This window comes from Triturus cristatus, chromosome 7 (genome assembly GCF_964204655.1).
Source record: "Triturus cristatus chromosome 7, aTriCri1.1, whole genome shotgun sequence".
Lineage (NCBI taxonomy): Eukaryota > Metazoa > Chordata > Amphibia > Caudata > Salamandridae > Triturus > Triturus cristatus.
Window position 1 is genome coordinate 195,606,417 of NC_140590.1, and position 12,763 is coordinate 195,619,179.

The window sequence follows — 12,763 nt, forward strand, 5'->3', positions numbered from 1 at the left end:
TTACTGCTGGTAGAGAAGCACAGAGAAGTAATGCTTTTTAATCTAAAAATAAGATATTTTGGGTGTCTTAAGAAGACAGCATTGTAGTCCAATTGGAACATATGACACCAGAAAACATCTCCAGGGCTGTGCCTTAGAATACCGGGTCCCAGGATGTTAAAATCAATGTGCCCTCAGACAATAATCACCTTGCCTTAGTGGTTACATTTGAGAGGTTGCACCCTTTAAAATTTCTAGAGAGGCTTCGTCTAGGCCCCATGACCCCTAGTTCACCAATGACATACACCTGCTGAAGGCAGGATGTAGGAAATTGTACAGACAATGGAGGGATGGAGTTTCATCTGCAATCAAATAAACAATGTGCGTAACTCTTCCAAAGAGTTGTTCAAGGTGCTCAATGACTTTTTTCACCCTCAGGCATGTGGTTCTGTTATACCTGACTCTCAACAGCTCTTCAATTCATTAGCAGAGTTTTTTTTAGGAAAGTTTTGAAGCAATTTATAGGAAAATTCCTATGAATCAGGAACTATTTCCATCCTTCACAATACTTCCTCTCTGCTTTGGGACAGATTTACACCTCTTTATTCAACCTCTCTTTTGGAATCCAAGAAGGTACCTTTGGCATGGAAGACAACGTTGGTTGTTCCACAAAAATATGGGTAATTATCATACAGGCTTCCTTCTTCCTTTACTAGGAAGAATACTTGAGAGTCATGTAAATACATAGCTCATGGCGTACCTGGAGGATCATTTTATTCTAGACCCCTCTCAATTGGAATTCCGAGCAGCCCGTAGTGCTGAGACCCCACTTGTGGAAGTTACAGATTCCATCCGGTGTTCCTTGGATGTGGGTGCCCCTGCCCTGCTCACATTATCAGATCGCTCTGCTGATCTTGATACTGTCTCTCATTCAGTTATGATTAATAGACTGTCTGAGAACGGTGTCAGATGTACTGCCCTAAAGTGGTTAGCTGACTTTCTCGAAGACAGGTCTCAATTTACCAGAGGAGTGCTTTCAAATCTCAGCAGGTCCTTCTCACCAAGGGAGCGCCCCAAGGTTCATCATTGAGCCCAAAGTTGTTTTAACAAATTTGTGGCTCCCCTGGTACACGTTTTAAAACTTATGATTTTGAAATAATCTCATTAGCTGATGACACACAGCTAATAATCTCCATGAAACAGGGCATTGAGAATACCAAACAATGCTTCCTAAATTGAATGAGAAAGATTGCTACTTGGATGTCCAGTAATTGCCTTCAGTTGAAAAATGAGAAGATAGAGGTCTTGCTGTTTGGGAAGGTGCAACATTTTTTGTCCTCCGACAAAGAATTGCATATGTGTATGGTAAAAAAAGTTTTTTCTTGGCTTCCTGCTGCGGCCAGGAAAACGCTGTTCCAGTCAGTGATTATCAGTTACCTGGATTACAATAGGCCTTCCTTAAGGCAGCTGATGACACCCTTCTTTCAAAACTTCAGGTCGTATAAAATACAGCTGCCTGGCTAGTCTGTAATCTCCCTGCAAGCTAGTCTTTGGCCCCTATCCTTAGGACTGACCATTGACTTCCAATCACAATGCGCATTTTTTAAAGATATGTTGCCTTGATCACAAAGCACTTCTGGGAAAATCTCTTTATTTTTTGAAGGACTAACTATGTTATTACCATCCTATAAGATCTAGTGATAAGGCTCTGCTAGTCACTCCTCATATTCGAGCCTCAAACCAAGGATGCAGAGATTTCACTTATACAGCTTCGAGGGCATGGAATCAACTTCCTGTCTATCTGTGGAGCTGTGTCGAATTCACCCAGTGTAAGGGACTTCTAAAAAACAATCTGTTTTAATTATTGGATGCAGTGCTTGAACAAGCTGAGCACCGAGATACACGTTTGGATGTGATTTGTAGCACTTTATAAATACTAAAACACAACAACATAGCATATCTGCTTGAACTACCTGCCACTTTCCCATGGAGGGAGAGGATGTTAAACATTAAACTTGTAGAACTGTTGCTTATTGTGTGGAAATAATTTAAGGAATCATCAACAGTAATTCCTAGGTTCCTAAGCGTGTTGGTATGAAGAAACGTAGGGGCAATTGCAGAAAGTCATCTGGCAGAAGACCAAGTAGAAGACTGATTATCTAGAACTGAAGTCATGGTTTATCCATAGTAAGTATCATGATATTTTGTGCCATTCAGGAGGCCACAGAACTCATGGATTCTGCAAGATCACAGAGGAATTGTGAATGCTGGGCAGAGGTATTGGGCATGTTTCCACTCAGTTGATTTGTGTATCATGATTATAAGTGAAAACAATAAAATGAGGGCAGTGAGGTGGGGCTTCATACGTGGTTAATTTAAAATGGACTCAAAAGAGAGGGAAGGGGACCCCTGCTATCTCATGAAGAAATGTCTATCCATTGCAGTGATTGAAATGCAATATCCTTCTCAGACAATATGTTGAAGAAAACATTCTGATAAACAGCTCTTAAATGTGCAGAGAAATTTCATAGAATCAATGTTGTAGTATGTTCTCGATGCATCATCATGAAAATTCATCGAAAGCAGCAACCAAAACAGTGTTGATCTTGCTAGCTGGAAGGAAGCCATACTCAGTGAAATCCAGAGAATAAGAACACTCTTAAAAGTTAGATATGAAACTGCTGACAGCTTTCTTAAAGGAGCAGAATGGAGATGTATCTAAAATTAGCAAAGACTAAGAAATCAGCTCAAAGAGGAACAATTATAACTTGCCTGAACAGAAAAAGGGCTCTAGCTGATGACAGAGAATGGTTGTGAATTTGACAGACTGCGGAAACAACAACAAATTCAACTTGGGTGCTGAACTAAAAGGGTTCAGGGGGCTCTAGAGAGCACCCAACAAGATGGTCACGGCTTAGTCAAGCTCCAGTGGCAAGAGGACTGATCAACCCAATACTGCACTTAAATAGTTCCATCATTTCCATCACAATTGGAGATTAGTGACACAATGTGAAAGTCCAAAAAGCCAGTCAACCTTTTATTTTTGAAAATTAATGGCCTTTGAACCAGAGCAGTGTATCATGGAGATGCACAGCACACACATGGTCACCTGGCAGCTCCTGAGTAAAGCCTGATTAACTGCTAGGCATTGGGCTACTTACTGCGCTACAGGGCCATCTGAACTGGCTGAACTCCTGGAAAGTATGCACTATTGTGATGTTGCTAGGAAGAAAATTATAGCACAGTATAGTGGCCATGCTCACCTCCAGGGATACTAACAAACTGGCAGTTCGGGCTGGACTGTTCCCATGAGGCACAGGGTCAGACTGATTTGCATATGGCCATGTCTGAACTGGGGTGGCAGAGTGGGCTAAAGAACGGTGATGGATTAAACCCAGATCAGTTGACTGGGGATGAGTGCTGGCAATGTTCAACACTCCGTCTATCATTTCCTTTGGTTTTTGCTTTGTTCGACACAAGTTGGCAGGGTATGCTCAGACGTGAGTCCCTTGCTCACTTTGCCACTGGATTCAAGCAAGCCTGGCTGAAGACGGCTGAAATGCCAGAAACCGGTCCTAGGAAGCTTGTTTCCGGTCCAGGGAAGACATGGCTTGGCAGTTCGGGCTGGACTGTTCCCATGAGGCACAGGGTCAGACTGATTTGCATATGGCCATGTCTGAACTGGGGTGGCAGAGTGGGCTAAAGAACGGTGATGAATTAAACCCAGATCAGTTGACTGGGGATGAGTGCTTGCAATGTTCAACACTCCGTCCATCATTTCCTTTGGTTTTTGCTTTGTGCGCCACAAGTTGGCAGGGTATGCTCAGACGTGAGTCCCTTGCTCACTTTGCCACTGGATTCAAGCAAGCCTGGCTGAAGACGGCTGAAATGCCAGAAACCGGTCCTAGGAAGCTTGTTTCCGGTCCAGGGAAGACATGGCTTGGCAGTTCGGGCTGGACTGTTCCCATGAGGCACAGGGTCAGACTGATTTGCATATGGCCATGTCTGAACTGGGGTGGCAGAGTGGGCTAAAGAACGGTGATGGATTAAACCCAGATCAGTTGACTGGGGATGAGTGCTTGCAATGTTCAACACTCCGTCCATCATTTCCTTTGGTTTTTGCTTTGTTCGCCACAAGTGGGCAGGGTATGCTCAGACGTGAGTCCCTTGCTCACTTTGCCACTGGATTCAAGCAAGCCTGGCTGAAGACGGCCGAAATGCCAGAAACCGGTCCTAGGAAGCTTGTTTCCGGTCCAGGGAAGACATGGCTTGGCAGTTCGGGCTGGACTGTTCCCATGAGGCACAGGGTCAGACTGATTTGCATATGGCCATGTCTGAACTGGGGTGGCAGAGTGGGCTAAAGAACGGTGATGGATTAAACCCAGATCAGTTGACTGGGGATGAGTGCTTGCAATGTTCAACACTCCGTCCATCATTTCCTTTGGTTTTTGCTTTGTTCGCCACAAGTTGGCAGGGTATGCTCAGACGTGAGTCCCTTGCTCACTTTGCCACTGGATTCAAGCAAGCCTGGCTGAAGACGGCTGAAATGCCAGAAACCGGTCCTAGGAAGCTTGTTTCCGGTCCAGGGAAGACATGGCTTGGCAGTTCGGGCTGGACTGTTCCCATGAGGCACAGGGTCAGACTGATTTGCATATGGCCATGTATGAACTGGGGTGGCAGAGTGGGCTAAAGAACGGTGATGGATTAAACCCAGATCAGTTGACTGGGGATGAGTGCTGGCAATGTTCAACACTCCGTCCATCATTTCCTTTGGTTTATACTAACAAACTGGCCTGCTGCTGCAGTTAAACACAGTGCTGTGGTTAGAGGGCTAAGCCTGTCCGTAATGTGCTGTCGTTCATGTGTTCCATAACATGTTAAATCGCTGACTATAGCATACAATTTGCATACACAATAATGAGTCTCCCATGAGGGTATATTATTGCTGACCGTTAGCCTTTAACTTGAGGTTTTCTTGATGCTGAACATATGGCACCATTACGTATTGCAAGCATGCAGCTGCCTTGTGTTCTACTTCCTTCAATAACTGTATGTGGGTATAAATGTCTATTGGCTGATAGCCCAGGCCTAGGGGATAAGAGTATCCTTACCTAGCTTCCTCATATATTTATTTTACGTTTTTTCAAAACACGGGAAGTGAGTCCATGAGTCCACAAATGGCTACTGCACCATTTTGTTGATGTTGTGGCAGCCCATTTGATCATTATCTTTGGTTTGAAGATCCTCCCCAGCTTGAAATATACATCAATGTTAAACCTTAATTTCTCCAAAACTACTGAATGAATATGATTCAAATCACAAAAGGCATACTTCTTGAGTAAAGATCTAGAGTTTTGGCAATTATAATGTAATTTCATTCAGCTGTTTTGGCAAAAGCTCTGTCTGATTTTCCTATGGAAAATTCCATGAGGAAAACACATTTAGGATCTCCCCTTTATCTTAAGACCCTTGTTAATGGCCCTGTCTAATGGATCGCCATGAAACCTTCCAGGAAGGAGCTGAGGTGGCTGAGACTCTTTTTTCAAACATTTCGCAAAGATTTGTCAAACAGCACCAATGTTACATCCTGATACTCAAATTGCTGGACCACACCCAGATAGCACTAATTTTTTAACCTTACTTTAGCAAAAACGGCTGAAAAGATATACACCAGATAAAAAAAAACACAATTTCTGAGTAAAGCACTAACTTTCTGTCAAATGTGTTGTAATTCTGTTCTGATGCTTTTTCTGCATCTCTATCTAAAGTTCCTTAAGGAAACTGCATGGGGAAACGTGTTTTGGGACCCCCCTTTTTATTGGCACTTTCTTGACTGATACCCCCAAAACCATGCAGGCATGAGCTAAGGTGGATATACATTTTTGGTGGGAAACTTTCAAGAAGATTTTTCAAACACCGCCAATGTTTTTCATAACACAAAACTCGCTCTTCGTATGGTAACTTTATTTAAATGTTACTTTAGGAATCAATTAGTTCTCATTGTAGCCTGCTTCCATTGTTTTCTATGGGAATGTGCAGTACCAGAGATGTGTGGAATGGCTGATCTGGTTTACATGTAAGCCTGTTTCATAAATGACTATTATGAATCATTCCCCAGATCTAGTGTGATCCTTGAATAATGGTAAAATGTTATTTTCTGATCATGACTTTTCTGTATGAGTGGGTGATGCAGTATCTAACGGTTAGAAATTGGGGTCTCTAGATGGCAGAGGTAGGTACCTTTGACCAATTAGGGACCTTGCTTCTAGTCAGGGTGATGGGGCTACATTCCGAGAAAATAAACCCTGCTCACCCCCTGGGTAGCTTGGCACGAGCAGGCAGGCTTATCTCAGAGGCAGTGTGTAAATTATTTGTGAACACATACAGTAGTACAGTGAAAACACTACAAATGGACACCACACCAGTTTAGAAAAATAAGTAATCTTTACTAGACTTAACACAAGACCAAACAACAAAAATCCACGATACAGTATTCAAAAATATGTCCTTAAAATTGTAGAAATAGATTAGTTCAATGTAGATGGTAAATGCAACACTTTCCTCTCAAAGTACCTTGGATGCGTAACGCAATACAAACCAAAGGGTTGCAAGGAAGGTGATGTGTCAATTCCTTGCTTCGGGGAAGGTGATGCGTCGGTTCCTTACTACAGCGCAGGGGAGGTGATGCGTAGGTTCCTTACCGGAGAGGAGGTGATGCGTCGGTTTCTTACTGCATTCCAGTTACGATGCGACAAGATGGCGCCTCGATGCGATGAGACGATCCACTGTGATTCGAGAAAATGGTGTCTTTGATGTGATGAGACAACTTGGATGCGATGCGTGCATGCCCTACGGCAGTGCGGCGAACTTTGTGGACTCTTGAGCCGCAACAGGCCCTGCGACACACTTCTCCGGTGATGCGACGGCAACCTCTGCGGCGGCGGCACGCTTCTCCAGTGATGCGACACGCTTCTTTGGTGATGCCTCTGCAAACAGCTGCAGCGGCGGCACGTTTCTTCGGCAATGCAGTGGCATCAGCGGTGGCGGCGACATGCTTCTTCCTCTTTGCGTGGCGCTTCCAGCTCCCAGCGGCACGCAGTCTCTAGAGGTCCCAAAAACTGCAGCAGGCACCTCTCTGCAGGCAGAATTCCCAGGAAGGAAATTCAGGGGAGTTGGTTGTAAAGTCTTTGTGTCCCTGAGACTTCAGAACAGGAGGCAAGCTCAGCTTCAAGTCCTTGGAGATCTTCCTCAAGATGATAAATTACACAAAAAGTTACTCTTCTCCTTTCCTTGGCAATGAGTAACCACTGCAGGCCAACCCCAAACAGCAAACAGCAAAGGGCCGTCTCCTCCTTCAGCTTTCTTGGTTTCTATTCTTGGCAAAGGTTTGTCTTGAATGCCAGAAGTGATCTAAAGTTCTGGGGTCTGGGCCCCAATATTTATACTACTAAATCCTTTGTTCTCTGAAGGCAGAGAGTGTCTGAACCTAGTCAAAACCAGTTCTGTCCTCCCTGGTGCAGCTTCCTGGCAGGAGGTGGAGACAGCATTGTTGAAAGGAGACCTGGCCCAGGTAGCTGAAAAGAAATCTCCTCTCCCTACTCTCATTTCTATGTAGGCTCAGGCAAGTGAAAGGAAATCTCCTCCCCCTAGTCTCTATTCAACCCAGGTCCTATTCAGCCCAAACCTGACTCATCAGACTGCTGGAGCCAAAGCCCTCTCCAGCCCCCTGAAACTCACAAACCAGACATGGAATACACAAACCTTGCAGAGGCATACTGGATGGTTAGGCAAGAAAATACCTACTTTCTAAAAGTGGTATTTTCAAACATAGAAAGTAAAAATCACCCACACTAAAAGATGTATTTTAACATTCTGAGTTCAGGCATAATAAACTCGTTTTTCTACCTTGTTCCCTGGGTCAATTAGGATTATAGGATGTTATAATCAAACTGCCCATTATGGTCTATGGGAACAGGTAGCCTTGAAACAGTGAAAAACGAAATAGGCTGTAATTCACTATCAGAAAATGCCACATACATCAGGGCATGTCCTACCTTTCACATACAATGCACCCCGCCCACAGGAAAACCTTGGGCCCTCCTTAGGGGTGGCTAACTTGTAGAAAAGGGAGGTTTTAGGGACTGGCAAGTGGGTGCACTTGCCAAGTCAACATGGCAGCCCCAGACTGCACACAGGCTCTTCAATGGCAGGCCTGAGACATATTGTACAAGCTGCTTCTGTGGGTGGCACAACCAGTGATGCAAGCCCACTAGCAGCATTTGATTTACAGGCCCTGGACTCACATGGTGCACTGTACTAGGGTCTGACAAGTAAATCAAATAGCCAATTATGGAGTCACTAATCCATTACAACAATTTACAATAGGGAGCACTTGCACTTTGGCACTTAGCAGTGAGAAAGTGCCCAAAGCATCTAGACCAGCAAAAACATAGCAACAACATAGGAGGCAACAGCGAAAAATGGGAGGGAGACCCATGCCAATGGTGCCAGGTCTAACACTAACCCTTGCCCAATTCTCACTATTCAGTGTAAAGAACCCCAAACTCCAAAATAACAATTACTTTTTGGGTCTAAGGGCTGCCTTTAAAAATTGAATGTATGGGAATTAGCAAATCATTCAAAAAGAAGTCCCAAAACAAAGGTGATGCTGGTCAGCAGAGCACTCAAAAAAAACGGCTTGAGGCATCCTGGAGCAGACTGCCTAGAAACAGTAAAAGAATAAGTACCTAGGGGTGTTGAATGACACGGGTCTGGCCAAACAACAGCTCTGAGTCATCACAAACAAAAGCAATGCCCTAATCGCTGCTTTCAGCACCCTGCACCAGAAATTGAAGGGCCAAACACTCAATCCTCTCCTGAAAGTCATGGCAGCCAAACTCTTGCCAACTTTAACCTACGGCAGTAAGGCCCTTTTCAGCCGTGATTCAGCCCTCTTGGTCAAACTCCAAACAAAGGTTTTCGCGATGTGTTAAACCTAGCCTGGAGTTCCTCTCCAAGACGAATCCAACTGGAATTCAGCCTAATGAGGCAATTAATAGAGCGACAGGGAACAATTGTCAAATGCTGCTTTAAACTACAACACGCAGAGCTCAATTAATTAAATAACATCCTGTGGTCTGGAGATGACAACTCGAGCTGCAGCAAGCACAGCAACAACCTTGAAAAACACGTGGATCAATCATTAGTCAACTTGCACCTAGGGAACCTCTGGGCCTCAGCACTGCCATACCCATAGGTATCTCTGCGATGGCCTCTATTTCTCTTCTACAAGATAAAGAAGAGCTAACAAAAAGAAGCCATGCATGGATGGTCATAAAAGGCACTCCAAATCAAACGAAGCATCCTACCTAGCCTGCACATTTCCGCTTCATCTGGAGCTCAAGCTGCAGCGGTGTCGCCAGGGCTGTCACCCACTCTAGCTACAAACCTGCACGGCTGTACTCTGGCGACACAGCCTGTCACTGATGTGGCTCAAATCAAGAGAACCTTCTGCACCAACCTGCATCTGCCCCAAAATGGCGGAGGAGAGGAGGGACCTCCTCAAACCTTCATTAAAAGGCAAAGGGATCCACACTTGTGGGTGGACAGGTAGGTCCTGCCTAGGAGCCTGATGGCCCTACCCTGAACTGTAGCCTCATGAAATTGTTAAATACATTTGATCAGAAACTCCTGTAACGAGTGTAATTGTGGGCTCTGAGGCAAAGCCGGTCTTCAGCCCTTAACATCACTATCATTGGATTTGTCAGAAACAGAATCATCCCTGATGAAGCTCGTCTGCTGCCCTACAGACAGTTTAAATACAGCTGCACCATTCATACTTGTAGAGCAGGAAACAAATTAGAAAAGTGCAACTCACTGATGCAGTGGGTTTGTCTTCCTGCTTGACCAGCAGCCCCTGCAGTGGTGGATGATAGTGAAAGGCAGCTCCTTGGTGCTCAGAGAGCTCCCAGCGTGCAAAGCGCTAGAGTCTGTCTAAAGGAAGGCACTGCGTCTGGGAGGGTGCAAACAGGGCCGGAAGTATAAGCAACAGATGTGGTCACATCTGTTATTCAGCGCCAAGATACCCCTAGTGGTGAACGTGCGCTTTATAAATACACGTTATGTTATGTTATGTTTGCATAACAACTATAAAGGCAGAAACGGTTACACAGCCTAGTGCTTTTTTTAGAGTTTTGCCACAGTCGGGCAACTAGAGCCAAATTTTAGGGGGGGGGGGGGGGGGGAGGGGGGCTGAAAAAGATTTCAGGGGGGGGGGGGGCTAAGTCTTCCAGCCATAGGCAAAGTGGCTGTAAGAAGGGGTGAATACACAACAACAGCCTCATTTACGAGTAAATGGTCTTTTAAAGACCTGTGAAGTACTCGGGTCCGGCTGCAATTAGACGGACGCCAGCCCGCGAGGCTGACTCAGCCGGGCTGACACACATGAGGAGGGGTTGGGGGGGGGGGTGAAGCCCGGTCAGCCCAATGGGTGTTGCGCGCCTGCCACAGGCTGTGGGAAACTAATGTTACGTTAATGACCTCAATGGCTTGCACAAAACAGTTTGAGCCCTTTTGGCGTTAAGAAACCGGATATACAGAAAACACACATCAGGTTAGGTCAGGACACAAGTAGTAAATAAAGCAATATGCGAGAATCCAATACATATTTGTCTGTGGCAAACAGTTCAGTAACATATTAAGACATCCGTCATGTAACAAGGGCCTGTGAAGCTGGGCTGGGCAGGCGAATCAAAGGCAGCCCTGACAAACATGTACAAAGCAGCCCCTGCCCTGCGTCTCCTTGTGCAGCCTCTCTCCTCCCGTCCATCATTCTCTCCATGTCTTCCTCTGCTTTCCTCTCCTCCCCCTCGGATCGGGCTCCCTTCTGCACTTGACCTCCGGGCAGGGCCGGACTGGGAACCAAAACCGGCGGCCAGTCCGGCCCTGCCTCCGGGAGCTGGGGAAAGTGACGGAGGCACCAGGAGAGGCCCTGGGCTTTCAAAACTGGACACCAGACAAATGCTTGTCCAGACCTGATAAAGCATTAAAATGTATAGAAAAGAACTAGTCTGGGTAAAGTAATGTCCCTCAAAGTGCAATGCTTAGGGGCGCGGCCGTATCTCTCTCTCTCTCTATCCCTCTTGTGAAAGCTCCCCTTCACTCTCCCATGAATCACTGCGGCTTCCAAGACAAGCGAGGCGATGCCCGCTATTGAAAAACTATTCTAAGTAGATCAGATACATTTTATCATGAAAATCTTTTGTTTTCTTCTGCATTCCCCACTCGCATCGGATTGTATCCTCCGTATTGTCACAGTGCACATCAAATATGTGTTCCAGTGTTTTTATTATCATGATTATTATTTTAAATACAGTCATTGTGTTAATGTCCTATTCACATATTTCTCGATTTACATTCTCTGCTAATGTGTACAGAGGGAGTCATCCCTGCTGAAGCTCAAGTCCACTGCCCTACAGCTTCAAACACAGCTGCACCCTTAGTCATGCCAGGGAAGGAAGCAAAGGAGAAAAGTACAACTTACCGTTGCGACCGATGCTCGACCAGCGGGCGCTTCACGGGTGGGTGGAAAGTGATTTGAAGAAAGGCAGCGCCTTAGACCTCAGACAGCTCCCCTGCGAGCAAAGCAATGTGGACTGACTGAAGGTGGGCAGAGCATCTGGGGCTGAAAAGACAGGCTCTGTGGTAAGGCGACAGATGTTTACACCACTCGTTTTCAGAAGAACCTGAAAGGCAGACGCGCAGTAATACATCACTCCTGTGTGCATATTTGTGTCAGAGATATTTGAGCAGATTAATGACCTTTAGATGTTCATTCATTTAACCGTTTTCGCAAAAAAAGTGGAGAGGAAATTCTTGCCTGCATCTCACCTATACGGAGGGCTGGGGCTTCTCAGCGCGTGAGTATTTTTAGCACAAAACTGCCAGGAGGCCAAATTCTTAGCATTGGCACTCAGTGAATGCTGCAAAGCCACCATGTCTTATTTCTGAGGCAGTGTATATTAACATTCAATCCTTTTTGCGATTGATTTTCAGATGGCAATTATTAATTTCTGATTATTGTGTCACAGCGCACGGTCTAAATGGCACGTGTTACTAGGAGTGGGTGCGGAATGTTAGCACAAAGACTCCGGCAAAAGGATATGGGAAATTAACGCTAAGTAATCCGTTTACATAGCAAAGCTTTTTCCCTCTCTTAAGGAAACTGAACATACAGAAAACACGCATCAGGTCAGATTAGTGAATCAGAAGGGGTGCAGACTTTGAAGACAGAGATTTTTGCATATTTATGGAAGGCCCAAAGGTCTTACGTCACATTGAGCGGGAGCGGGAGCACCTTCTAATCTTGAACGGTGGTTGGAAGGTGAACGGCTTCCTGTTCTTGGATCCTCTGGTCTTGAAGAGCGTTCTCAGTAAAGTGACCAGCTCACTGCGTGTTATCACAGATAATAGGAGGGTTGTCGTGGCGTTGTGTCATATGTGGTGTCCCTTGGGATATTTTATCCCCTGGCTTCGGCAAACTCCGGGTGTCCTATTGGACCGCTCGGACCCGCCCACCACAGGAGGGGCAGCCTCGGCTCTAGCAGCAGCCCTCTGAACCCAGCAGAGGTCAATCATGCACACATCTCTCTGCTTAGCCTTACTGGGGCACGCAAGAAGGGTGTCAATGAATAACGTAACTGTTTCATGTGTTTATTCTGCCTGGACCTCTATTTGAACGGGCACCCTCAAGATATTAACTAAATGTAAAACCAAGGAGAACAAG

At 45.5% G+C, this 12,763-nt stretch overlaps 1 protein-coding gene across 1 annotated transcript in view; it reads right to left on the reverse strand.

Annotated features, from left to right (window-relative positions):
- LOC146809204 (putative methyltransferase DDB_G0268948) overlaps positions 1-12,473 on the reverse strand; it is a 260,260-nt gene extending 247,787 nt beyond the window's left edge. The window contains exons 1-2 of the mRNA XM_085616022.1: positions 12,309-12,473; positions 11,522-11,723 (exon numbers count right to left, since the gene is read on the reverse strand). The gene's annotated coding sequence lies outside the window, so the exon portion shown is untranslated. The remainder of the gene's footprint in view (positions 1-11,521; positions 11,724-12,308) is intronic.
- Between the last annotated feature and the right edge of the window lie 290 nt (positions 12,474-12,763).